We start from the raw sequence: 27,713 nt of genomic DNA on the forward strand, positions 1-27,713 counted from the left end.
TTCATATTTTTATTTACCGAAATCCTATACTATAACTAGAGTGCTGCTTTTGTACTTTTGACTGAACTGTCTGCTTGTGCTTATTTCCAATTGTATATTCTTATAATGTTATAATGGTTAATATTGAGAGAGAGAGAGGGTCCGTTAGTGATTTCGACTTCAAAGTTACATTATTACAATACATTAGACTGTATCAAAGGCAAAAAGTCTTTATGCGTGAGTTAGTAGCAAAGACTTTTATATTGAATGGTCTGAAACACAACTTACTATAAGACATAACTTAAAAATGCATTGATTAGCTTTGTCATGGGAAATCCCCTTAACTGGTAAAAGGACAAAGACAAAGATATCGCTTTCCTCAGCAGACATTTAAACTGATTTTGTGATTATGAATATAAGATTGACCTGAAGAATATCAGCTGCAGGTAATGCACTTGCTTAGTCAAACTCTCTAACATAATACAATAAGCGTCAATGAAGCAACTCAGTGTTCTTTCGTTACTAGTTCTAAAGTGACGTTTTAGAATTAATAAGAGAGGCATGGGCTCATCTGTTAACCTGTCATCTTGAGATTTGTATCAGTGGCAGAACAAAGTAGTTCCACACAAAAGAGTGCTTTTAACCCTCTGGAGTCTGAGGCTGATTTGGGGCCTGGAGAAGTTTTGACATGCCCTGACATTTGTGCTTTTTTCAGTTGTTCATAAACATATAAATGACAAAAGTGTCATTACACTGTATTCAGCACAAGCTAGGCTACCATAATATGTGAGGAACATGTATGTACATGTTTGTATTTTTTAAGGAATAACGTTTATGCGTGGTTATTGAAAAAAACAAAACAACTTAAGTCAAAAACTTTAATATACTTTTTTTTGGCCTGAAATAAGGCCAAAAAAAGTATATTAAATCTGTGTTCATAAGACTTCTGGGTATTGGAGGTTGTAGACAAGAGTTTTTGCTTCAAAATTATGTAAAAATTATGCTTTCTACTCCTTCATATAAAACAATAGAGAGATTTAAATTTTCTAAAACATCTTTGGTCAAGAAACACAGTATGCGTGGAGGCGTGAATCATCATGAATAATGGGTGATTCTCACCTGAGAAGACAAAAGAATCGCATAAAGAGCTCTAATGACCTGCATAAATAATGAGCTCTTTCAGTCAGGTAGGCTGTGAAAAAAAACCTCTGTGATCATGTCTCAAAGCTCATCATGGTGTGAATCAAACATACAGAAAAAACAGCAATACTGTGAAATATTATTACAATTTAAAATAATGGTATTCTATTATATACTTTAAAATATAATGTATTTCTGTGATGCAAAGTGTCTGAACAGTTATGTTACCTCTATGGCATTTCATATAGGCTTATAGCTTAAAAGCATGCACATTTGGAGAAATATGGAACTAACTGAACTAACAGAGGCCAGAGATCGCTAACTATGACTATTCAAAACACTTTTCAAGACAATAAATACACGATTGAGACGATGTATGCATGTATTGACTGAATTTGCGTCTGAATAGCGCTGGCTCCGTGGGCGTGGATAATGAGCTGAATCACGGACTTCTGACATGGCTCTGTTTTTATACAGATTACATAAACAGAAACAGAGAATATTTGTTTTCGATTTGACTTACACGATTTAAAACCTGACATGTCAACTTTTTTTAGACATAAGTCTAATTTTTTTTTGTGATTAGTATTCACTAAGTTACAGTTCATTTTCTAAGAACTATCAGATTAAACTTTGTTCAGAGGGACAGGACAGATCGCACATCATGTTCGTTTTCTTTATTTTTCAAAAAGCACAACATTTTGTTTTTACTCTGAGTGTACACAAATAAAAGAAGATATTCCACAGATTAAAATGGTGTATAGCTCTTAATTGTATGTGCAACATTGACGGAGTATTTTGAGTCTCTTTCACACTGGTAAGAAAAAAACTGCGGTGGTATCGCCGGCGATACCTCAGAGTGTTAAAGAACACTCCATTGTTGTTGCTTATTTAATTACACACTTGTGCTGTCAAACTGTTGTATAAATCACACTCAGAGCCACATCAGACGGCTACATGTCGGCCTAGTTCCGTAGGCAATCACAGCGATGCTAATATATGAGCAATATCACATGAGTAGCCATACGCAATATGGCTGTATATCAGCACTGCTGTGATTCAGCCTTAGGTAATCACAGCTTGCTGATATAAAACCATATCGCATGGCTACTCGTGTGATATTGCGTTTATACAACAGTTCGATGGCATGAGTGTGTAAATAAAGAAATAACAATGGAATGTCTTTAAAACCCTCTTTTGTGCAACTACTTCCTCCACGGATTCAAATGTTAAGTTGACAGTTTCACCAAGGCTCTGTTACTAATTCTATAACGTCACTTTAGAACTAGTAACAAAGGAATGTTGAGTCTCTGTGCCTGATATAACATTCACTCATCCCTTTCAATTTCAAAAGTCTGTTGTCACTGACTCATTGAATGAGTCTCATTCACTCTTAAAGTTTTGCTGCCATCTAATGGCCTAATGGCCGGATCTATCCAGATGCTACAATTTATATAAATACTATTTATTGAGCAACAATATTTAAATTAACAACAATAGCCATTATAAATGACAATAGAAAATAAACACAATTGTACAATTCAGTCACTGTTGATGAATCCAAAGGTTCCTAAATATTTTTATGGTCATTGGGCTTAAACCATAGGGATTAGTCTCAAGATGGGTGCAGAGCAGAAACTGCCAGCGGACCAGTGGGAAGTCATGTCCGTCCTGCGCTTGAGGTGTCTGTTAGTTGTTCTAGCATCCTTATCTGATGGTGTTGGACATTTGTTTGTGCTAGTCCACCAAGATCCAATCAAAATGTAGCAAACTCTTCTCCATTATTGCAGTAAGAGAGGGGCCCTGCCAAAAAATTGGGCCCTGGAATGTGCTGTTTCCTTGCACTAGTGGCAGAAAAAATGGTCAGTTCATGTCCACACCCCACTGCCTCTTCGCTTGAATGACAACAGGGGTCTGTCACACCACATTAAAAAGTGCCAAACAGTATTTATTGTTTGAATTTCAAAATAAAATTGACAGAATTTGAAAGCTGAGACATTGTTTCATAACAGAAGTAACAAACCACAAAGATAATTGAGATTTATTGGTTGAGAGGTACACTACAAAGCTTTGTTGGTAACACTTGACAATAAGGTTCATTAGTTAAACATTAGTTAATGTATTAACTAACATGAACTAACCATGAGCAATACATGTGTTACTGTATTTACTAATTTTTGTTAACGTTAATGAAAATACAGTTGTTCATTGTTTGTTCATATTAGCTCACAGTGCATTAACTAATGTTAAGAAGATTTTAATAATGTATTAGTAAATGTTGAAATCAACATTAACAAAGATAAATAATTGCTGTATAAGTGCAGTTCATTATTAGTTCATGTTAATTAATGTAGTTAACTTACGTTAACTAATTAACCTTATTGTAAAGTGCATCAACTGAAGACAGCAGCATATACTGAAAGATTGATTCCTGGGATTTAAGAATCAATATCAGTTCTTTAAAATTAGAATTGATTAGAATCGAGAGATTCTTTTTTTTTTTTTTTTTTTTTTTTAACCCAGCTCTATTAAGGTCCTCTTTGCCTGTTGGGCAGTTTCGGGGGAACACCATGAATTGATTAAAGAAAATTTTGGCCCAAATAATAATTGCTTCTGATAATAAACTATCTCCATCTTCAAGAGTTATCTTTAAAATAATGTGTTTGAGCTAATACACTGCCACAGTTCTGACACTAACTTGCTTCAAACTGATCTTAAAATGCTGTCTCTCGCCCTAAAGTGACACGTATAACACCGTCAAGAGGGCTATGGGATTGTTCTGTTGTTGTACATTTAGGTCACCTGGTCTTTAAATGTTTTCATGATCTGCAAGGTGTGACTAGACTCTCATTCTTTTTCTTGGTACTTTTTCTGAAACACACACTATTTATAGCCATAATGATGGTGAGAGGTGAATTTACACATTGTGGATGGATTCACTCATTTGAGCATTCACTGGAACATGCAGCTATTTGTCAGGCCAAAAGTGACTCAAGATAATCAGTTTAACTCCAGAAAGTCATATATTACATCAGGGTTATTATAAGAGGGCTTGTGAGGTTTGACAACTGTAGGAAAATATTTTTCTGTTTTTTTTTATTTATTTATTTATTTATTTTTTAAACAAGCTCCAGTGACAGCCAACCCCAGCATGCATTTGCATGGTGGAGGATGTTTCCAAGAGCAGCACTTGAATGTTTGCAGATTACAGCCTGCTGCACATCCACTTTAAATAACAGCCAACTCTGTTTTCCTCTCTGTGAACAAATGCTGTATCAGCACTGATCACTAGCAGATAATGCTTCAATTACAAGATTACTTTGGGGAAACTGCTTAACACAAGGATGGGGCTGGGACATGAGGCTGCGGTACATGCCATTTCAGAAAACCTGAGTTTACTTTAGTGACACAAATACAAACAAGACACTGAAGACAAACATGTCAGCAAATGAACCTTCACAGAAGCATGAGAATCTGCTGCTCTGTAAGCAGACATGCTTGAATGTATTCCATTAGTGTTTTTGACATGCCGTTTGAGAGAGAGAGGAAAACTCAAACCTTGCATAACACTGAGAGCATCTAAAACTGAGCCAAACACCAGGGAAGAGTTTTTATTGCTTTTGTGTGATGTTTGGTGGAAGTGCATCTCAGATCAGACAGCAGGCACCAGAAGAGTTTTAGGCACCTGGAATGCTTTCTTCAAGCCATTCTGAGTTTAACCTCACAGTTTATCTCCTCGTGTTGTCTGTGGAAGGGGCCGTACACCAGGACGTCACCTTGGAATTAGGTTCCAAGGTTCTATCTGACATTCAAAATTGAGTTATTCACATATTCTTATTTTGTGACATACTTATTTACATTGTGATGTTTCTTTTTTCAGCTTTCTTTGTCATGTCGCCGGACTGCTCTGTGACAGCAGAAAAGAGAGCAGAAAATGTGAAATCTGTAAACAATGCCACACAACACAATGTTTATTAGAAACCTCATGATTGACTATATAGCAATAGCAACACTATTAATGCTGCCACGTGCTCTCGGAATTATCGTAAATACAAGTTTCCTAGGTAAAAATTGTACATGAACTCCCTCCCATTTTGAAACTTGAATGCGATGAGCTCGTAATCATGACTTCAGAAGTGGGAATTATCAAATTTCCAATAGCACACAAAGGCAGCATAAGAGGATAGGTTCGGGTTTTGTAGTCCACTAAAGCCGAGTTCAGACTGCACGATTTTAGCCCCGATTTTGCCTCGCCGACAGGTTTTGAGAAATCGCCGACAAATGCCCGAAATCACAGGCAAATCGGTGCTCGTTCACGCGAGTGACAATCACGCAGTGTGAATGAGCAAAGACGCGATCTGAGAGAATCGCCGACGAATCGCCGACGAGTCGCCGACGCCCGCGAGATATTTGGCATGCTAAATATCTGGACCTGTCGGCGATTCAAACTCCTGCTGTGTGAAAAGTGTTCTGACTGAAAACTACATCGGCGATGACCGACAGCCAATGAGAGAGCAAGATACAGAGCAGCGGGGAGTTCGGGGAGGAGTTATAGACCACAACATCAGCCAGCATGGCTTCATTCACATAAACATTACAATTCTATCAAACGGAAACAAAACACAAACATTTGCTTGACCATCCGCAACAGCAGCACATTGAAAAGTTATGTATTTACCTCCAACTCTCGTTGCAGAACACACAATCCACAGTCTACCCAACCATTTCCTCCTCCATATTTTTCTTTTCTTTTTCTTATATTTGCTGCAAATCAGTGCACAGGCAACTCGTATTGCAAGCTTCTTGTGGGCTACCGTTTTTAATAATAATACCAGTCTCACGTGGGAACTCCGGTCTTGCACGCGTGATAACGCGTTGTTTCCTTGTCACATCTCGCGTGTGTTTGGTTGTGAAATGTAGTTTGCGTGCCAGACATTGTTGTCGGCGATTCTTCCTATTGTAAAGTCATGCAGTGTGAAACCTTCTGTCGCCGATCCATCGTGCAGTTTGAACACAGCAGTGACTGAATGCTGGCCAAGATAGTCATGCAGTGTGAAAAGAACAGTGACCCGACTACTTTGAAAATCGTGCAGTCTGAACTCAGCTTTACTTTCACGTCATTGTCATATGAGGGAAGTTATGCATTAACCTTGATTCATCCTGTGTACTTGTATTAAGCTGTATGTAGCTATAAAGTTCTACGCTATGGCATACTGGATATATTTTAACCCTCTGGAGTCTGAGGCTGATTTGGGGTCCAGGTGTAGTTTTGACATGACCTGACATTTGTGCTTTTTTTCAGTTGTTTATAAACATATTAATGTCATCACACTGTATTTAGCAGAAACTAGGCTACAATAATATGTGAGCAACAAGTATGTATATGTTTGTATTTTTGAGAGAACATATGTGTGGTTTTTGAAAAACAAACAAACAAACAAAAAAAAAATCACTGAAATAAGGCCTCAAAATACATACTATATATATATATATATATATATATATATATATATATATATATATATATATATTTTTTTTTTTTTTTTTTTTTTTTTTTTTTTTTGCAAGACTTTTGGGAACTGTATATTTTTGTCTAGAGTTTTTGCTTAAACGATGTGGAAATGATCCTGCCTACTCGGACACATAAAACATTGAATTGATTTTAAATTTCTAAGGCACTTTTTGTTTAAGGAGCCCATATACGAAGAGGCATGAATCTTCATGAATAATGCTGTGATTCACACCTGAGGAGATTAAGACCCTGCCCCTAATGAGCCGCATAATGAGCCATTCAGTTTGGAATGTGACTGAGTGAACTAAGAAATAATGCAATGACAAAATAAATATATAATTTGTTTGTAGTTTATTTAAAATATAATTAACTATATACAGTAAATGAGGGTCAGACACATTTTAAGTACACAGTTATACCTGGAAATAAATCCTGTTCAAAGATATATGTGACCCGTCACGGAAACCAGGGACACAAGTCGGCAGCACAACTCTCGAGCAAAATGAGAAAGAAGCATTTTTTTTTTCAAAATTGGTGATTTTCGTTTTTTTGCAGAATCTGTTAGTTGAGATCATGAAGAAGCCTTTCCGTGTTTGAGATAGTAGTATTGGTATATTTAAAAGCGTACATTTTGAGGTTGAAATCGGCTTGTTTTTCGGAGACTCTAGCACGCAGTAGGGGCATGTCATTGTCTGTGTGTATTTCCATACTGGGAAGCGTGGCTACTTACTATGCAGCGCTCTGGCCGGCTCTAGCTGATATCAAAATTCAATGAATGTTTTGAAGTACTTCTTCGACAAGCCGGATGCTTATGAACAAGCGCTCACTGATTCTGAAGACGATCTGAGCGACGATGAAAGCGGCATAATAAGACATTAATAAGACAAAACAGACTTAAAATACTCCGTCATTTTTTGTCATAGAGACATAAGTAATATATCAATTGAAACTATAGAATGTCTTTTATTTGTGTACACTCAGAGTAAAAACAAAATGTTGTGCTTTTTGAAAAATAAAGAAAACTAACATTATGCGTGATCTCTCGTCTCCCTCTGAACGAAGTCCAATCTGATAGTTCTCAGAAAATGATCTGTAACTTAGTGAATACTAATCATAAAAAAATTATACTTAGCCTATGTCTGAAAAAAACGTTGAAATGTCAAGTGTTAAAATGTGTAAGTCAAATCGAAAACAAACCTTCTGTGTTTATGTAATCTGTATGAAAAGAGAGCCATGTCAGAAGTCCGTGATTCAGCTCATTATCTGCTAATGCGGCCACGCCCACGGAGCCAGCGCTATTCAGACGCAAATTCTGAGTCAATGCATGCATTCATCGTCTCAATCGTGTATTTATTGACTTGAAAAGTGTTTTGAATAGCCATAGTTAGCGATCTCTGGCCTCTCTGTTAGTCCAGTTATTTCCTGGATTGCCTATTCTTCTTTAACAGGCTTCTCAGGTGAGAACATTTCATTTCATGATTATAGTGACCAAAATGATCACGGTTATCACAGAATCCTGTTCAAAAAGTCAATTCACCAAGTTTTATGTGGAAAACCAGCAAATAAAAAATAAAATTAGCATCAATATGTACTTTTTCTTTACATAAACATTAAAATAATAACATTAAAAATGATGGGCAGATTTTAAAGGAGTGTCTTGCAACATGTTATCTACAATGCACAAGTTCAAATAGAGTTTTGACAAAAAAGTCACATATTTCAGCCTCTAAATCATTTTTATAAAAGTCAAAAAAGATAAATTACTGACATTTACAATGCACATTAACCTTTATTATTAATAGTATGCGGTCCATGCAGCTTTACAGGGGGTATGGCTTATCTAAATGAGATGTAAATGAGCCCTATTGTCACTCCCAGCAGGTGAGAACAGGCGAGAACTGCAACTTTAGAGGCGTTTTTCTCCCTATAGAGCTTTCTTGATTGCCTACCTTCAAATGGCCACAACTTCTCCAAATATTATCAGATGTCCATGTGTCACACATAGTTGGAAAGCTTGGAGACTGCACTTTCAGAATCTGTGAATAACTCAAAATGCCCCAAAACCGACTTGTGTCCCTACTTTCCGTGACTGGTCACATATGTGAACATCACATCACAGAAACGTTCCTGCTTCCAGTCAATGATCTCAGTATCTTTGAGATTAAAAGGAGGAGAAAAAAAAAAAAAAAAAAAAACTCTGTGAGCATGCTGATATCAGGATCTCATGCATGCACATATTATTGTACATCATAAAAAAAAAAAAAAAAAAATCCTACATTTCACAATCCTCGGCTTGATCAAGTTGATCCTCAAAATGGAACTGAATCCAGTCATGCTCATCCATTGAGTTAAATTATTTTAGAATTATTCCTCACCGCATCTCAAAACGATGAAAAGTACATGAAACTAAGTTTGATGCATTTTTCCAAGCTGATGCGGGCGTTCACTCCCTGTTGCATTAATCACCTCAGAATCTGTGTTTGAGTAGAGCTCGTGCTCCGTGGGCGTGGCCACATTAGTGGATAATGAGCTGACTCGCGAACGACTGACATCTCTCTCTTTTAAGTATTCTCTAAGTTAGTTCATTTTCTGAGGGAGTATCAGATTGGACATCATGTTAGTTTTCTTTATTTTGCAAAAAGCAATACATTTAGTTTTTACTGTAAGTGTGCAGAAATAAAATAGACATTCTATAGTTTCAATTGATATATTCTGTCTCTATGACAAAAATAATGACGGAGTAATTTTACGCAGATTTTGCTGCTATGTGAAAAAATCCAGCAAAACGCACAGGCGCGCTTTACTGACCTTTGAGTGTTATATGTGAAATATTTTAATTGTGTGTGTATATATATATAGTCAGTGAAACATTTCTCAATGTTTATTAAAATCTGCACTGGACAAAATATTTAGCACTGCCTTTTATGCTTAACTTCAATAAGAAAAAAAATCATTCTAAAATATGAAAAAAAAAAAAGTCATAGAAAGCATTAAATTTAATTTTATCATGCATGTCAACACATTGTTACAAATTTGTTACAAATTTACCAATTTTATGTTTTAAAAAAAAATATAAGTAAACTGTTTGTATTTCTTGAAAAGTATTGCTTTAATGTTTTGCAAGATATAACCTTATAATTTCAAGTGAAAAGTGATTATTTATTTATTTATTTATTTATTTATCTTTAAATGTATTTATTTTTTTTTAGAATTAGGATGTTTTTTTTATGCATTTAACCCATTCCAAAAATCCCCATGTACAAGTTTGATAGGATTTTGGGAGGTCTCTGCCATTTACATGTATGAAAGAGACGTGTTCCCCATATAATTTTCGCTATATGGAATGCAAAAACTTTGAAGCTCAATATCTCAAAATTGCTCAGAAAGCAGATAGAACCTTATAATTCCAGTGTGACAAAGTGTCTGATTGGACAAGATAGAGGTTTGTTTACTGTTTTTGGCTTTTTCAGCACCTTCTGATCTGGTTATACACATTGTTGCTCAGCCCATGTCTGGATAAAGGTTGTTCATTTAAAGTGGGTCCATATAAAGAAAAAAAAAAAAAAAAAAGTAATCCATCTCTTAAATTCACTTCATTCATTGTTGGGCAGTAGGAGAACTGGCCCCGACTGAGCCTGGTTTGTCCCAAGGTTTTTTTTTTTTTTTTCTCCATTTTTGTCACCTGGTGGAGTTTGGGTTCCTTTGCCGCTGTCGCCTCTGGCTTGCTTAGTTAGGGACACTTGATATTCAACAATCTGATCTGCCTGCATTGACACCATTGTATACGAACTGAACTGAGCTGGACGATGACATCACATTTTTCACCAGAGCTGCTGTATAGATAAATTAACTAAATTAATAACTAATAATTTTTGCAATAGAATGAATCAATACTGAACTTAAGCTGGACAATGACACCCTTTTCTTCTAGAGCTGTTGTACAGTGAAAATTATGTTCCCTCTATCACTGTAAAGCTGCTTTGACACAATCTGCATTTTAAAAAGTGCTATATAAATAATGATGACCCTTCGCTCATCTGAGACCAATGCCACAGCAGTCTTTCAGACTGCATGCTTCTCAGTGCATCTTGCCTAGGAGTTTCCACAATCCCCTGCGGCTGTGAGCTCATACTGTCATACGTTTGACCCTCTGGACTCACTGTTTATCTAACTGTCGTGTTGAGGTGGAGGTGATGCTGGGGCTGTTGGGATATCTTATGTTTATGCTGCTGGTTAGGATTGTTGATGATTGTTGATCATCTTGGCAATTATGACTTTTCAGTTTAACCAAATCCTGTACCTGCTCTAAGAATAATTGTATTTTATTTATTTTTCCCCCCCCAGGAGTCAGTTGTTTGTTTTTTTTCAGAGTCTAGTGATCATCTGCACATTTCTGAGTGTTGCAGTGCTGCAGTATTACCATCGGTCACAGTTTTTGTCTGTTGTTGTTTCTTTCTCTCCAGCTCAGTTGACTTCCCTCTGTCCTTCAAACACAATGATAACCCACTGGATGAGCTTTGTAACTTACACAAAGTTCAAACTTCTTTAATTATGTTCAATTCAACCCCAAACATGCCCACTGACTTAACACACAATTAATGCCGCCTCACAGATGTGAGCACTTATCATCAACTCGGAGCCTCATTCCTCTCTCCATATGGAGAAGCTTGCGTCTGGCTCTGTCCTCTTGGGTGCTTTCTCTGCTGGCGGGGGGTCAGCATAATTTAGCTGTGTCTCACTCGCTGGGGCTCAGATTAATAAATTGAGGGACCAGGGAGCATCTGGGGAGCTTTCAGCATTGTCTTACTGTCACAGTACTGTTGAATAGGTAACAAAGAGTAAAGCGGGTTAGTTTCACCAGGGGCCCGTTAGCCTCAGCGCTGTGATGAAGTATATTGTCCGTATGTATCACTTGTGTAATTAATGACAGACGGATGCAGCCACGACGAGTGGCTTTCAGCAGAAGTAATTAAGAAATTATTTACTGCAGGTGTCTAATCTGGCCCTGATATTTTGTGCCGTACGTGTGGAGAGAACAGAACCCATAAAGCCTCATAAATGAGCCTGTTTATAATTGTGAATAGAGCAGAATGGCCACAAATGGGTCTTCAAGTCTGTTCAAATGGGTGGCACAGCAGGAGGAAAGAACAAATGAATGCAAATGCTAGAACAGTGTATACAGTGAAAAAAAAAAAAAAAAAAAAAAATCCATAAATCTCTGCTCACAGCCAGATTATTTTGATAGCGGCTGGTTCTGAAATAGACCTTCGTCTCATGGTACCGTCTAATATTATCACTGTGTCTACGCCAGACAGGACTTTTTTTGCGTTTCGTTGCACCATGCCGCAACAACTAAAAGTTGTCTACACTGAACTAGGGGTGTGCACAAATAGTCGAATATTTGATTATTTGATCTGTAATTAATATTCAAAAAATAAAAATACTATTTGAATTTTACTATGTTGCTTTGCTGGTCGTAAATGCAGTGAATCCATGATAGATCCTAAACACTAAAACTCGCAGTTCTAACTAAGTGCACTGGGTGGCACTGTGGAGCATGTTTAACAAGTTTATTGGATTTGATCGTCACTTAATGTTGTCGTCTGCCTTGCGAAGTTTGGAGTTACTTAGATGAAAATGATCTTACAAAATGGAATTACTTTTGATCAAATGAATTAATGAAACAGAGTTATCATAATATCACCACCACAATGAGAAAGCACATGAAATCCAAACATCAGTCGACTGAGGAAAGACAGCTGTCCATCACTGCATTCATGACAGGTAAGTGCAGCTGTAACCCGAGTGAGCCGAAAAGATAACTTATCTGACAGCAAAATGATCTCAATAACGTGCTTCCTTTAAGTTTCGTCAAGGGAGAATTATTTACGAACAGAAAACACAAAGTGCTGCTGTTAGAAACTTAGCTTAGCATGTATTATCGTTATCTTTATGTCTCTGCAACTTCTGTCAGCGCAACTCTTTTATGGGGCCCTAAGCAGAATTTTATTTGGGGGCCCCTTGGTTAAAATAACTTAAGATAAAAACAGTATCTTCTTATATAAAAAAATAAATGTACACTGCCCTCCAAAAGTTTGGAAACACCCCTGGCAAAGTGCTTTTGGATGATATCAGCATAAATCCTTATCATTTTTTGGTGCAAATACATTAAAGTAACTTGACATTATCATTGAAGACCAGAAATAATAATTTTCATTTTGATTACATAATAATGGCAATATATACATGTCAAAGTCAGACGTGCCCCTTTGCCAGCTGTGATGCCTGGTTACTGGTTTAAACTTGGCCCAGGTTTGTAAAAGATTTTTGGGTCAGCACTAGTGTTGTCACGGTACCAAAATTCCAGTAGTCGGTACCGATACCATGAAAAATGTACGGTTCTCGGTACCAATTTCGGTACCACAGCAAAATCTGTTGGAACTATTTTACTATTTTATATATCCTATTTTAAAAACATTAAATATATAAAAATGCTCAAACATCTATTTTGTACTGTTGAAAAAAAACAGCATATGCTGGCAGGTTTTGTTTTTTCAACAGGGGTAACAGACGTTTGTGTTTATTTTAGCTATTCAGTCAGTGAAACAACACACTACAGCCTGTAAAACAATTAAATAAATATCGGTAAATAATGGTAACCTAAATAATAAGAAAGTTAAATATTATTTAAAAAGATGTTATTTTTTGTTATTTCCACACAAAGATGTGTCATAGCCAAAGTCCCGTTATTCTATACTCTTTGATATAGCCGCTTTGCGCTTTGAGAGGGATGTGGGACACGAGCAGGAAAGAGACCATTTCTCTTTAATAATATCTTCATGTTATCTCCTGATGTTACAAGCAACTGACACTTGTTGTAAAAGGTCTGAAGAGCGAGTTTTATCCTCCGCAGGGGCAAGACATTCAGGCTATGTTTGATTTAGCTCTGCCAGAGAAAACGAAAGTAAAAATCACTGGTGTGTGAAACGCGCTATAGACAAATAATCTTGACGCGCCTTATAAAGTCCAATAACAAGCACAAACTGTGTTAAACAGAAATTGACGTGCAAGCAAAAAGGTTTCTGTCCTACAGTGCTTTTTCTACTTTACCACAGTAAAGAATGCGAATAATAGGCCTAAATGCGAACGAAAGGACGAAACGTTATAATCCCCTGCGTGAGTGAAGATTTGGGAAAAGAAACAAATTCCATGTTTAGTGGAATAACTAATGGAATATTGTTAAATTCTCTGCTAATCAGGTGACCAGATCGCGATTCGCAAAACAGAATACGAAGCTTAAATGTATGGACTCACTCATGCACCTCTCTCATTCGGCATGAACCAAAATGTTTCCATGGCTGCGATGTCACATTTAATTGCTAACCTATTATTTCTTTTGTAAACAAGGCTTTGTGCTTCACTCGTGTCATATTCAAGTAAATACTGGCACAGCCCTATCAGTGGGTACCGAATATACCTGGATTTTCGGTACTACCGTTACTACAGAAATGCGGGTATCGCCACATTTTCAAAATTTCAGTACCGACTTGGTACCGAAGTACCGGTACTTTTGACAACACTAGTCAGCACACCTTAATAGCTTCAACAATTGATTGCCAATTAAGTTTAGAATACAATTAACCAATTAGAACCCAGTTTAGGTCAGATAGCTGCTAATGGTGGATATTTTGATGAATCGAAAATGTAATTTTTTTCTATGTATAAACTGTTTATGTAATAAAATGTTTTCGTAATTTGTGTTGTCCCTTATCAGTGCAAAATTATCACAAATTAAAAAGGATTCATGCCATATTGTCCAAAACCCCACTTTTCTAGGGTATTTCCAAACTTTTGGAGGGCAGTGTAAATGTATAAAATTGACAATATTAAATTAAATAACTAAATAATTCAGATGGACCTGTAGGAAGATAACAATAATAAATATATTAACATTAAAGGAATAGTTCACCCATAAATGAAAATTATCTCATCATGTACTCTCTCTCTCAAGAAATTAATACAGGTTTGGAACAATATGAGAGTGAGTAAATAATGACAGAATTTTCATTTTTGGGTGAATCCCTTTAAAGCTGCAGTAGGGAGTTTTTAGAAAACGTTGACTTAGCCTGAGAATTTGAACAAGCACAACTCACAGGTCACTCCCCCTTGCTCTCTGCTGCGCTACAGCCCTCCCTCCACAGCTCCTCCCCCATCACAACGGAGCCTGCCGTGAACGCGCAGGCTAGTAAGCAAGCAGGACCGATGACGGCGGATAAACTGTTATAGCACATTCACTGGTACAGACGAAACATCAACAATATGATTTACATTGACTATGGCCTTCCCATACTTTGACTACAAACTTGGTCCTCAAAACATTACGTATTTTGCAATACATGTAATGTAACTATATGACGTACAGTATATGCACTATTTCTATAAGTAATAAATAGCTAGTAAGATAATATAACGGTAACTAATGTTACAGTACGCAAATAACTGGCTTCTCCGGTTATCTCTGTATGTATATTTTAGCCAAGAATAAAACAAAATTTGTTATTAAACCACTCTGCCTCTTTTCGTTTTATTTAAAGTAACAAACAAAAACATATTAATAGCCTCAGGCAACGAGTGATTAATTATCTGCAATGTCTGCTTATATTTATAACAAAATGAAATATTAAACAACCCTGCCTCTTTTCGTTTACATTTCAAACATATTAAATGTAATACTATTTGTGCATACTCTGATTATCTTCACTGTAATGAAATGAAATAGGCTTTAACATAAAACACAACCTTCTCTTTTTGTTAAATGTCAGTTTTAATGTTCAATAATAGCCATTATAAAAGGTATAAAAATATACAATAAGAAATAAAGCAAACAATTCAGTCAAGCGTACAAAATCAGCGCTTTAGTATGATACAAAAGTTAAATAGCCATATATAAATTTATGAAACGTCACGTTGCCCTCAGCCAAAACGGAGCCAGCGGCAAACGTCAGAAGGATTAGCCGAGGTAAGGCTGCTCTCGGCTGGGTACATGAGCGCTGAGAGTCCGGTGATCGCCTGGATCTCAAAACTCCGACAACGTCAGATCAAATTTTTAGAAAGGCGCTATCTTTATCAATGAACCACAAATTTGAGCTTTAAACCAGCACATTCTCGCCTGAAAAAATCTTAAAACTGCATATCATGACTTAATAGAGCCCGATCACACGAAAATGCGTATCAATAGTACGAGTTTGTAATCTCGTAGAATATATACGCCAAAATGAGTTTTTCGCGTGCATATGATACGCACTTTATGGGGTATTATACGTACGAAACTGGATTGTTTGTCCGTCAGAAGCAAAGCTGCTGCACACTGGTAATCTTGAATTTGAATGCCTGTACACGCTGTGCACTATGGCTGTGCATGACAGGAGTGTGATCAGCGCGCACACGAGCTTGATTGACACTGCTAAGACACTCCTCCTGACTCTGATTGGTTGGTTCTTACCGGGAGCGGTGTATTTCTACAAATGGCAATAGGACCACTGGGAGGAGCCAGAGGAGCTTGATTTTTTCACAGATTATCTGTCTCATATTCTACTGTCAGGACATAATGACAGGTTTAACAAATATGTAAAAAATACATTTTTACAAAAGTTACCTACTGCAGCTTTAAGGACAAGGGCATTATGTTTACTTTTAGGCGGCTGTTAATTTAAGACCTGCACACATCTAAAATACAGACACTCATCCGAACGTATTACTTTCACTTTAGACATAACCAACTGTGTTTATGTAAACCTTGTGTGTATTTGATAGTATTAGTGCAATCAGACGCGAAAGATAGTCCACTATGCCGGCGCTGTTTGACAGGCTTTTAGTGTGCACGCGTGCTTCGGTTGTACGTGCTCAGAAAAGTACATGTCAGAATGAAATGTTTAACCGGCAAGGCTTTGAAGCACATGCAAATAATGAACTTTTGTGATTGCGAATAAGTGCAGAGTCCCGTGAGTGTAACTCCACCGCTGTGTTAACATGTGATTGTAAATACGTTGACTTGTACAGTATTGGGACGGAGGTGCCAGAACTGCAACTGATAGAATCAGCACTGTAAAAATCAAGCTGTCATTTAATTTGCTCTGGGGGGCCCCAAGCAGCTGCTTAGTTCACTTATAGGGAGGGCCAGCTCTGCACCCGAGCATGTGGATATAATTGTTTTTGTCAACATGAACATGCAAAACAATATGAACACGATAACTACTGACTCGAGTGTATTATGTAAGTTTTGTACGATAACTGCCGTAGTTTTTTTTTTTCCCGTTTGCGCTGCTTGAGCTTAAATGTTTTTGTTCTGTATATTTTTAGTTTACACACATTGTTTAACTAAAAGAAAACCTTAAGATATAATGTAAGCTTGTTCTGTATATTGCCTAATCTTGAGCTTGTTCAGAAATGGTTACAAAATCTTAATGAATAAAAAAAAAAAAAAAAAAAAAAAAAAAAAAAAAAAAAACATTAACCATTTAAATAAATTAATTTTCGAATATTTGTTTTTTACGAGCCCAAATATTCGAATACAATATTTTGGCAAAATGCCCACCCCTACACTGAATGCAACAAACCGACCATTGCAAAGCATTTGGACTACGTCAGAAACAGAATGGGGAATCCGTTCAATGTCAGGAATGTGTTGTGTTGCGTGACTCACGTCGCACTGTGCCGCATCTAGTGTAGACAATATCACTGATTAAAATGGGTTCTATTATCTTTTGACGCGTTGCATCACGCCACTCGCGTCTGGTGTAGTCACGGTGTTATATTCTTTGAAAACAGCAACAACTTTGTTGCAGATAAGACATACCGGCTCTGCAGGCTTTCACAAAACTAGGTAGTATAAATGCATAGTTGTCTTTCCATTAACATTATTTTTATCCATTCCGCATCTCCCACATATGTGTGTTTTAGCAAGGTGGTCTGTGTTGCAAGGTGGTGAATAAAGATACTTGCCAGGTCACAGGTTTTATTAATTTATCCAGTGTAAACCCGGACACCGCCACACAAATGTGACTTTTTGTTAATGACTGTCCTACTACAGGATTTAACGCATAGTAACAGCTAAATACCAGTTACAAAAGACGGTAACACTTTACTTGAAGGGGTGTGCATAAGACTGACATGACACCTTCATAATCATGACATGACACATGTCATGAATATGAAGGAGGTTTTATGAATGTTTATGACAACTGTCATTAAGTGTCATTCGCTCAATTATGTCATTTTTAATGCAAAGATGACATTGTTTGAGATGTCTTTGTTACAACAACTTGACATAAACCAACACATCATAACCTGTCAGTGTCTTTGTCATGACAACTTGACATTATTTAGCTTTATGGGTTAACATTACATTAAACTGTCATGTGGTTGGTTTTGACATTGGCTGTCATGAGGCCATTATAATAGTGTCATAAATATGTATCTTGCGCTCAAGTACAATGGTACAAATTGAACTTGTCATTAAAATGTCATTAAGTGACAATACTCTGACAAATAATTTTATAACAGCTTCATGACTATTTTTCATTTCATGTTTTTTTTTTTTTTTTTTTAAGTTTCCTCCAATAGAAGGTCAGATAATAGACAAATTCAAATTTCGTAAAAAAGATGACACTGTTATAAAATAATGGTAACACTTTATTTTAGGGTCTTTTAACTAGTTGCTTATTACTATTAGCATTCATATGGCTAAAATATTGGCTATTTATTAATACTTATAAAGCACATATTAATGCCTTATTCTGCATGATCATATTCTAGATTCTTAATCCTACCCAATACCTAAACCTAAAAATGAAAGGTGCCCTAGATTGTTTTTTTACAAGATGTAATATAAGTCCTAAGTGTCCCCTGAATGTGTCTGTGAAGTTTCAGCTCAAAATACCCCATAGATTTTTTTTAAATTAATTTTTTTAACTGCCTATTTTGGGGCATCATTAACTATGCTCTGATTTTTTTCAGCACGGCCCCTTTAAGAGATGCTCTCCCTCTGCCCCACGAGCTCTCGACTATAATACAGTGCATTTACAAAGTTCACACAGCTAATATAACCCTCAAATGGATCTTTACAAGATGTTCGTCATGCATGCTGTATGCATGCTTCGAATTATGTGAGTAAAGTATTTATTTAGATGGTTACGTTTGATTCTGTGTGAGTTTGAGGCTATGCTCTGTGGCTAAAGCTAACACTACACACTGTTGGAGAGATTTATAAAGAATGAAGTTGTGTTTATGCATTATACAGACTGCAGGTGTTTAAAAATGAAAATAGCAACGACTCTCGTCTCCGTGAATACAGTAAGAAACGATGGTAACTTTAACCACATTTAACAGTATATTAGCAACATGCTAATGAAACATTTAGAAAGACAATTTACAAATATCACTAAAAATATCATGATATCATGGATCATGTCAGTTATTATTGCTCCATCTGCCATTTTTCGCTGTTGTTCTTGCTTGCTTACCTTGTCTGTACACAGATCATCCAGCCGTTAATACTGCCTTTCCTTGTCTAATGCGTCGAATGGGCTGGCATTATGCAAATATTGGGGTCATACATATTAATTATCCCGACTGTTACGTAACAGTCGGTGTTATGTTGAAGTCCGAGTGTTTTCCGGAAGTCTTTTAAACAAATGAGATTTACATAAGAAGGAGGAAACAATGGGGTTTGAAACTCAATGTATGTCTTTTCCATGTACTGAACTCTTGTTATTCAACTATGCCGACGTAAATTCAAATTCTGATTCTAGGGCACCTTTAACTATAATAAGCAGTAAGTTAAGAGTTCATTGAGGGAAAAGTCATAGTTAATCGTTTATATATGTGTTCCCTATACTGAAGTGTTACCAAAATAATGTAATGTAATGTTAACCCATAAAGCTAAGTAGTTTTTTTTAAGTTTGATAATTAATCGGCTATGTCATGTTTATGACAGGTTATGATGTTTTGCTAATGTCAAGTTGTCATGACAAAGACACTGACAGGTTATGATGTTGGTTTATGTCAAGTTGTCGTAACAAAGACATCTCAAACAATGTCATCTTTGCATTAAAAATGATATAATTGAGTGAATGACATTTAATGACAGTTGTCATAAACATGCATAAAACCTCCTTCATATTCATGACACGTGTCATGTCAAGATTATGAAGGTGTCATGTCAGTCTTATGCACACCCCTTCAAGTAAAGTGTTACCCAAAAGACACTGTAACAGTCTGTCATATGCAATTCTAGCTGCATTTGAATTATTTTAATTCAATTAATTTTAATCATCCTTTGGCCTGCCATCTAGTGGCATTTTTTTTTTTTTTGGGCCCGATGCCAAAATTAATAGCCGACCCCTGGTATACAGTATTATCACGATATTGAAATAATTTGTAAAAAAAAATGTTGTCATACTATAAAAGGTTTAATAACTGTTTGTTCATGTTAGCTCAGCTTGATTAAATAATTCAGTTACAACTTTAATTTTAATAAATAGCCTTAATCTTTAATTATTTGGTGCTGTGATGAACACCATTGTGAATACACAAATCTGAATGGCTGTTTGAGACATTTAAATAGTAAAAATAAGTGCAGCTGCTTTGTTTACAGGTATTACAGGGGTAACCACTGCGTTTCTACTGTTCCGTCAGTGCCATCTGCTGTCAGAGTGTGAATATGCATTTTCATTCACTGCATCTTCTTCACTCGTTCTGCCATGTGCTGCTCATGAGTGTCGGGCTTGTTTACATCAGTGTGTGCCTCTTTGAAGCAGCATACAGCGGTTTTGTGCATTTTAAAGGTCCCGTTTTTCGTGGTTTTTTGAAGCTTTGATTGTGTTTATAGTGTGCAATATAACATGTGTTCATGTTTCGCGTGTAAAAAAACACAGTATTTTTCACATAATTTACTTATCTGTATACCGCTGTTTCCACTGTCATAAAAACGGGCTGATGACTTCCTTGTTCTATGAAGTCCCTCCTTCAGAAATATGTAACGAGTTCTGATTGTGCCAGCGGTTCCTGTGTTGTGATTCGACAGCAGCTTAGCGCTCCTTGCCCGGAAAGGTCACGCCTCTTACCATAACGTGGAGATGCGCTCAGTGTTATTGTAAACATGTCTTTAATTTTACCCTATCAATTTGAGCCGGAATCAGACCCGGTGATTGGACTGCGGGATGAAAATAACAGCGTTTCGACGACATGGCGACAAACACACTCTACAAACGCAACTCTTGCGTATTCCTGTGGGCGGAGGTTAGTCAAAAAACTGTTTTAGTGACGTCATTAAAGAAGGAAGTAGAGGGATGTAGTCCAAACTGGCCGTTCGATGTAGGCGACTTCTGTTAAATAAAATATCTCGCTTGGCATTGAACTTTGAGCTTTAAAATTTAACAGATTTTATTTATACTCTAACAACAACATTACACACTAACTAAAGTTTGAAACATGGGATCACGAAGAACGGGACCTTTAAAAGGTTGATGGGTAAAGGATTCTTAAAATGCATTCTAAAAAAAATCTGAATAATTTGTAATAAATATTCATGGTATTTTGGAGTGCCCACAATAACAATATCATGCATGTTCATTATCCTGATATATTGTATTACTGTATACCAACACATGTCTAGTAAGAAATAAATCCTTAAGTAAAACTTAAACTAAAAGTATCTTCCTGTCATCAATGTATCACATAGCTGTTTGATGCAAATAATTTGGCATGAAGTAGAAAGTGGTACTTTGATTGCAATAGAAGAATGAATGTGAAAGTTCAGGTATTTGAAACATCAGACCCCTGGTCTGTTTGAGAACGTCTTATTATTATTATTATTATTATTATTATTATTATTATTTTCTTATTTCTTACAGAAAGCACAATGGTTGAACCCATTTACTTGCATTTTATGAATGAATGAATGAATGAATGAGGCATTTATATAGCGCTTTCATATGTACTACTGTACACCCAAAGCGCTTTACAATCATATCAGGGGTCTCTCCTCATCCACCACCAGTGTGCAGCATCCACTTGGATGATGCGACGGCAGCCACAGTACAACGGCGCCAGTGCGCTCACCACACACCAGCTGTAGGTGGAGAGGAGAGAGAGTGAAAGAGCCAATTCAATGGATGGGGATTATTAGGAGGCCGTGATTGGTAAGGGCCTATGGAGGGAATTTGGCCAGGACACCGGGGTTACACCCCTACTCTTTACGAGAAGTGCCATGGGATTTTTAATGACCACAGAGAGTCAGGACCTCGGTTTAACGTCTCATCCGAAGGACGGTGCTTGTTACAGTACAGTGTCCCCGTCACTATACTGGGGCATTAGGACCCACACAGACCACAGGGTGAGCACCCCCTGCTGGCCTTACCAACACCTCTTCCAGCAGCTACCTGGTTTTCCCAGGAGGTCTCCCATCCAGGTACTAACCAGGCTCAGCCCTGCTTAGCTTCAGTGGGCAACCGGTCTTGGGCTACAGGGTGATATGGCTGCTGGCACTCTGTAGGCATTTTATGCATCCTACAGAGCTTGAATTTTCTCCATATTGAAAATCTGAATGTGTGTTCTGATGAAGAAATTCATATATACCTTGATGGCATCAGGGTAAGAAAAAAAATAAATAAAATAAAATCTTCATTTTGAAACTACACTGTGCTATATCCATATACAGTATGTTTACAGTTCTAAGAGAAAACAGTGTCAAAGAGGAAAGTATAAATTCATTCCAGTGAGTCGATCTAGTGTGTGACTAAACCATAAGATTAGACCAAAAATAAATAAATAAATAAACAGCCAACCAACATGTCACACCAACTTTGAATATAGATTTGGCAAAAAGCCTGATGAAATTGGTCAACACGCCACAACTGCCCAGGTCTGAGAGGAAAACATTAAAAAAAAAAGTTAGTGACTATAGCACATGACAAAAGATAGTGTTCATATACTCTTCAAACATTTTTTAAATGAATGAGAAAAGTTAGTTGATTAGAAACTTAGAGGGTAAATGAGGGTGTATATAGACAGTACAGTATAGAATATACAGTATAGAAAACAAGACAAAACAACATCTTAACAGATGTGGGGGTCAAAACAAGTTTAGCTGTATGTAAAAGGTAGTGATTGTGTGTTTTCCAGTGGGCCTGAAATGAGTGAATAATTAAGTGACTGAGTGTGTGTCTGTTGAATGCTGATGTATGCTGTATGCAGGGTTTTTCCTGGGTCAAAAATGGTCTTCGGTGGTGGCGGCAGATAAACATAGCCATCCACACACAGTACAAAGTACCCTGCTCATGTGAACTGCGAGCCCAGTACTGACAATACATCCAAAATAAATGCAATGAAACAGTTTGTAATATTAACTTATCCAAATTATTTATGAAATAAAAAAATAAAAAAAATAATCACTGTGTAAAGGAAACGGGTCAGTTTAGCTCAAAGGGAATTAATTAATTGGTAACACTTTACAATAAGGTTCATTAGTTAACTACATTAGTTAACATGAACTAATAATGAACTGCACTTATACAGCATTTATTAATCTTTGTTAATTTCAACATTTACCAATACATTATTAAAATGTTGCTAATAATAGTTAATGCACTGTGAACTAACATGAACAAACAATGAACAACTGTATTTTAATTAACTAACATTAACGAAGATGAGTAAATACAGCAACAAATGTGTTGCTAATGGTTAGTTCATGTTAGTTAATGCATTAACTAATGTTTAACTAATGAACCTTATTGTAAAGTGTTATCAATTAATTTATAGGGAATTTTGAAAGAGTCACTAGCAAATGAATCGTCCTGCGTTCTTTTGAACGGGCCGTAACAAGGCAAGTTGATTTTCTGATCATATTTTTTTTTTCCAAGCACATTTTATCAATTCCAATCCACATCAATCTTAATAACTACTATTAATATTGTTTTTAATCATTTATAAGTGATATAAAATTGTTCATGAAGGCTGGAAATGAAAAATGCCTTATATTCAGGTGTGCAGAATTATTAGGCAGGTTTTCCTTTACAGGCAAAATGAGCCAAAAAAGAGATTTAACTCAGACTGAAAAGTAAAAAATTATTAAATACTCATGAGAAGGACGCAATACTAATGCAATACCAGAAATTGCAAAGTTAAAGCTTGACCAATGGACAGCAAAATGCTCATTGGGTCAGCGGGGTCATACAAAAACAGGTGGAAAGGCAGCTTGAGAGTGACTCTTGAAGGACCAGCACCACATCATCTTGTACCACTGTTTGAAGAATTTATCTTTCAGAATCTGGCAGTAAGGTGTGGGAGTTCACTTTTAGTCCATCTCTTATCCTGAAATGTCCGTCTTGCAGAGAAAAAAAAAAATATGATCAGAAAATCAACTTGCCTTATAATTCTGCACACAGTGTAATATCTAACAAACACACACACACATTCACACGAGTTGCAGAAAGAAAGAAAGCTTAAAATGAATGAGTTTTAAGATAGTTAAAAGATGAAAGTTTCTAGCCATTTATGCATTTTGTAAAACAGTGTCTGAGCGAATCATTAATCATTAATTTAACCCTTCTATCATTTCTTAGGCGGGGATATTACATTTATATCAATGCACCAGTTCGGCTAGAATCTGGAGGTATACTTCGTTTGTGTCTTTAAATGGATATTCTCTTTGTCGCCGTCTTTGGCTGGGAGAAGGGGGATTCCCGGGTTTGTTGATTCGCTGAAGGTCTTTTCGTGTCTGGATTGACATTTTCTTTGGAAGACAATCACGTGGGTGTGGAATGGATGGAGTGAATGGAGTCTTGCTCATGGCTGAAGTTTGAAGTTTTGAGGCGGGCAAAGACTGTAGAGTCATTGATTGAACTTTGCGACAAAACTTAGAACATGAGACTCTCAATGGAAAAGAAAGAAAACTAAGTAAAAGAAAGAAAAGTAAGTGAGACGAGAGTAGTTAGATGGATTGAATGAAACTGGTAAGCCATTTTCATCTGACTTTGATCATCATCTGATCTACTCGTCAACTTCTCGTCATCGTCTGATTCTTTGTTTGTAACCTCTTTGAGAGGTTCTGACCAGTTAGGTATCGTCCTTGGTTCAGAGGTTGCTGTTGCTCTTCCTTTCACCATAAATTTGGTGTTGTCACCTGGTCAGAGGTCACTCAGAAGAAGAAGGTCTGTTCCCTTTCAGTCGGTCATGTTCGACGTACGTCAGTAGTGACTGACGAATTTGGATATCGCTAGAGAGCCCTATCAGCTTTGAGAGAACTAAAACAAGCCAATGGAGATTGGCGTGCGATATCTGCATAATGCGCACCGCCCCAACAGGGGATATAAATAGGAAGCGGATGCAATCACACTCTGTCTTTCGCTTCGGAGCCAACCTGTGTGTTCCTGCTATTAGACTGAGAGCGACTTCTCAAGCCTTTGAAGAGCTTTTGTTCTACAGTGCTGGCATTATGGCACCGTACAGCGAGGCCGCGAGCTTTCCCAGAGTTACCTTTCCGAGCTGTTATACAGCTCTCAACTGCTTTTTTCACAGCATTATTTGCCCCGTTTGGTTTGCGATTTGGGCCGGTTCCTCTGTGTATGTGACTCAGGGAGTGAAAAGTGTACCTGCAGTCACATCGCGGCTGTTCCCTGTGTGCTTCGGCACAAAGAACAAGAGCTTCTAAAAGAGCTTCACAGACAGACACTGCGTCACAATCACTTTCTCTCATGCCTGCTTAGCGTGCTGAGACTGTGTTTGTGGGTGGTTCATACACTCTTGTGAGAGTATGCCCACGTCGGCGCGCTGTTCGTCTCACCTTTCTCGTAAGGGCTTGAGCGCTCAACACGCCTTGTGCCGTCGAGCTGCCGGTTGACATTGCGCATTGCCATGGCAACCCAGCGCGTTGTCCAGTGCTCTAGATGCACGATCGAGACTCGAGTGCCTTAATTGAGGTGGAGTCCCCTCACTTATTCCCCGATCTAGTTTATTTTTCTGAATCAGAAAAGTACTACTTTGACGAATAAGCCTGGGTGACCATAGGATCACAGTGGGGCAATACCCGCCGAGCCATTCTCCGTGGGCCCCCCACTCCTTTAGTGCACCACAAACATGTTGTGACTGTGTTCGTGGGTGGTTCATGTTTAATAACAACATGGCCACGTCTGCGCCCAGTGCGCCGTGTGTCGTCCAGTTAGACGGCCACGTTCACTGTCCCACATGGCTGGTAGCTTCTGGGTGGATTGCTTGTCCTTCTCATGGGGGACCTAGCGTCTAGTCTAGCCAGCAGAGGATCAGATGTCGACTGCTACATTGGAGAGAGGGTTGTTGGGCTCTGGACATGAAGATGAGGCTGAGCGTTCCACGGTTGTGATGTGCTCATGCTGAATCAGATTCAGACTTAACCATGCTTCCCAGGCCCCTGGGGGCGTTGTGCGATGCGTGCTCGCCTTGCCCTGCCCCCTGTCTTTAGCTCGGATTTGCATTAAAAACTTGGCAGTTTGGAAGCCTTTGTCAAAATGTGTCAAATATGGAACGCCAAAAGGGCCATAATCTGCATTAAGTTTTTTCTCTCTCACTACCCTCTGTGGTGGGGTGGCAGTGCTACACGTACACCACCTCTGCACCGCATGGGTCTTGGCCCCCGGCAAGTCCGTGGAAGGCCAAAGCACTCATTGCATTTGGGTAGTTCTGAGTCGGGGTTGAGCTACGCGTGATGCAAGTCATAGCGCAGGCCCCTGGCCAGACAATGTCCACCATGGTGGTCCGGAAACACCCCTGGCCTGGTCTTGCAGAGGTGTGTCGTTGTCAAAGTACGCTTTCTCGATGCTCTCATCTCACAAGCTGGCCTAAAACCCAGCCTGCTCAGCGCAGCCAACCCAGTTGGCAAGCGAGAACCGGTCCTGGAGAAATGGCGACCTGGAGCTGAGGTAAACAGTTCTTCGGGGGGTGATGCTCACATCGCTCCCTCCCCGGAGGAGGGCCGGGTGGAGAATTTTGGTCTGTTCTGCCGCTGGCTCTCCGGAGTCCAGCGGTACCCACGAAGTAGAACTGTTATCTGATCCTCCAGGTCCCAAGAGGGTGTGGCTCGCAGTGTGCAAGGCCCCGCCTCGCCACTCTCAGCCCCCTCTCACTTCACCAGCAGGTTCCAGTGTGATGGTTCAGGCCGCACCCCATGTGCCGTCTCCCATTCACACTGGTACCTCGCAGAGTCTGACCACACTCTGGGCCGCAACCATGCCGTCCGAGTCGGATCCCTGTACTCTGCCTCGCTGCCCCACCCCCGGTACGTCTGTGGTGCCTTTGGTCCTGCTGGCTCGGTGTCTGGAAGCGTGGACAGTGCTTTCCAGCCCGTCCCACTGGCTCATTCATACTATCAGACTCGGCTATGCGATTCAGTTCACCCGGCGTCCCCCGGTTTTCAGGAGTGTCCATTACACTCAGGTGTCACTGGACAACGCACCTGTTCCCCGGGTGGAGATTGCTGTCCTCCTGGAGTAGGATGCAATCGAGCCGGTCCCTCCAGCCGATATGAAGTCGGGGTTTTACAGCCCCTACTTCATTGTATCCTAAAAGGGTGGTGGGCTACGGCCAATCCTGCATCTACGCGTCTTGAACCGGTACCTTCACAGGCTGCCGATCAAGATGCTCACGCAGAAGCGCATTCTCAAATGCGTCCGTCCCCAGGATTGGTTTGCAGCGATCGACCTGAAGGACACATACTTTCATGTCTCGATTCTGCCTCGCCACAGACCCTTCCTACGGTTTGCGTTCGAGGGTCGAGCATATCAGTACAAAGTCCTACCCTTCGGGCTGGCCCTGTCGCCCTGCATCTTTACGAAGGTTGCGGAGGCGGCCTTTGTTCCCCTCAAGGAACAGGGCGTTCACAACTACCTCGATGACTGGTTGATCCTGGCCAGTTCGCTAGAGCAGTTGTGCAAACACAGGGACATGGTTCTAGCTCACCTCAGCTGGTTGGGTCTTCAGGTCAACTGGGACAAGAACAAACTCGCCCCCCGGGCAGAGGATCTCTTATCTCAGTCTCGAGCTAGACTCG

At 38.5% G+C, this 27,713-nt stretch overlaps 1 protein-coding gene and 1 pseudogene across 2 annotated transcripts in view; one reads left to right on the forward strand and one right to left on the reverse strand.

The window, feature by feature from the left end:
* The window catches only part of cdkal1 (CDK5 regulatory subunit associated protein 1-like 1), a 491,748-nt gene that overhangs the window by 227,615 nt on the left and 236,420 nt on the right, over nt 1–27,713 (forward strand). The gene's annotated exons all lie outside the window — the stretch shown is intronic.
* Nucleotides 22,059–22,175, reverse strand: LOC125265939 (annotated as a pseudogene).

This window comes from Megalobrama amblycephala, linkage group LG3 (genome assembly GCF_018812025.1).
Source record: "Megalobrama amblycephala isolate DHTTF-2021 linkage group LG3, ASM1881202v1, whole genome shotgun sequence".
Lineage (NCBI taxonomy): Eukaryota > Metazoa > Chordata > Actinopteri > Cypriniformes > Xenocyprididae > Megalobrama > Megalobrama amblycephala.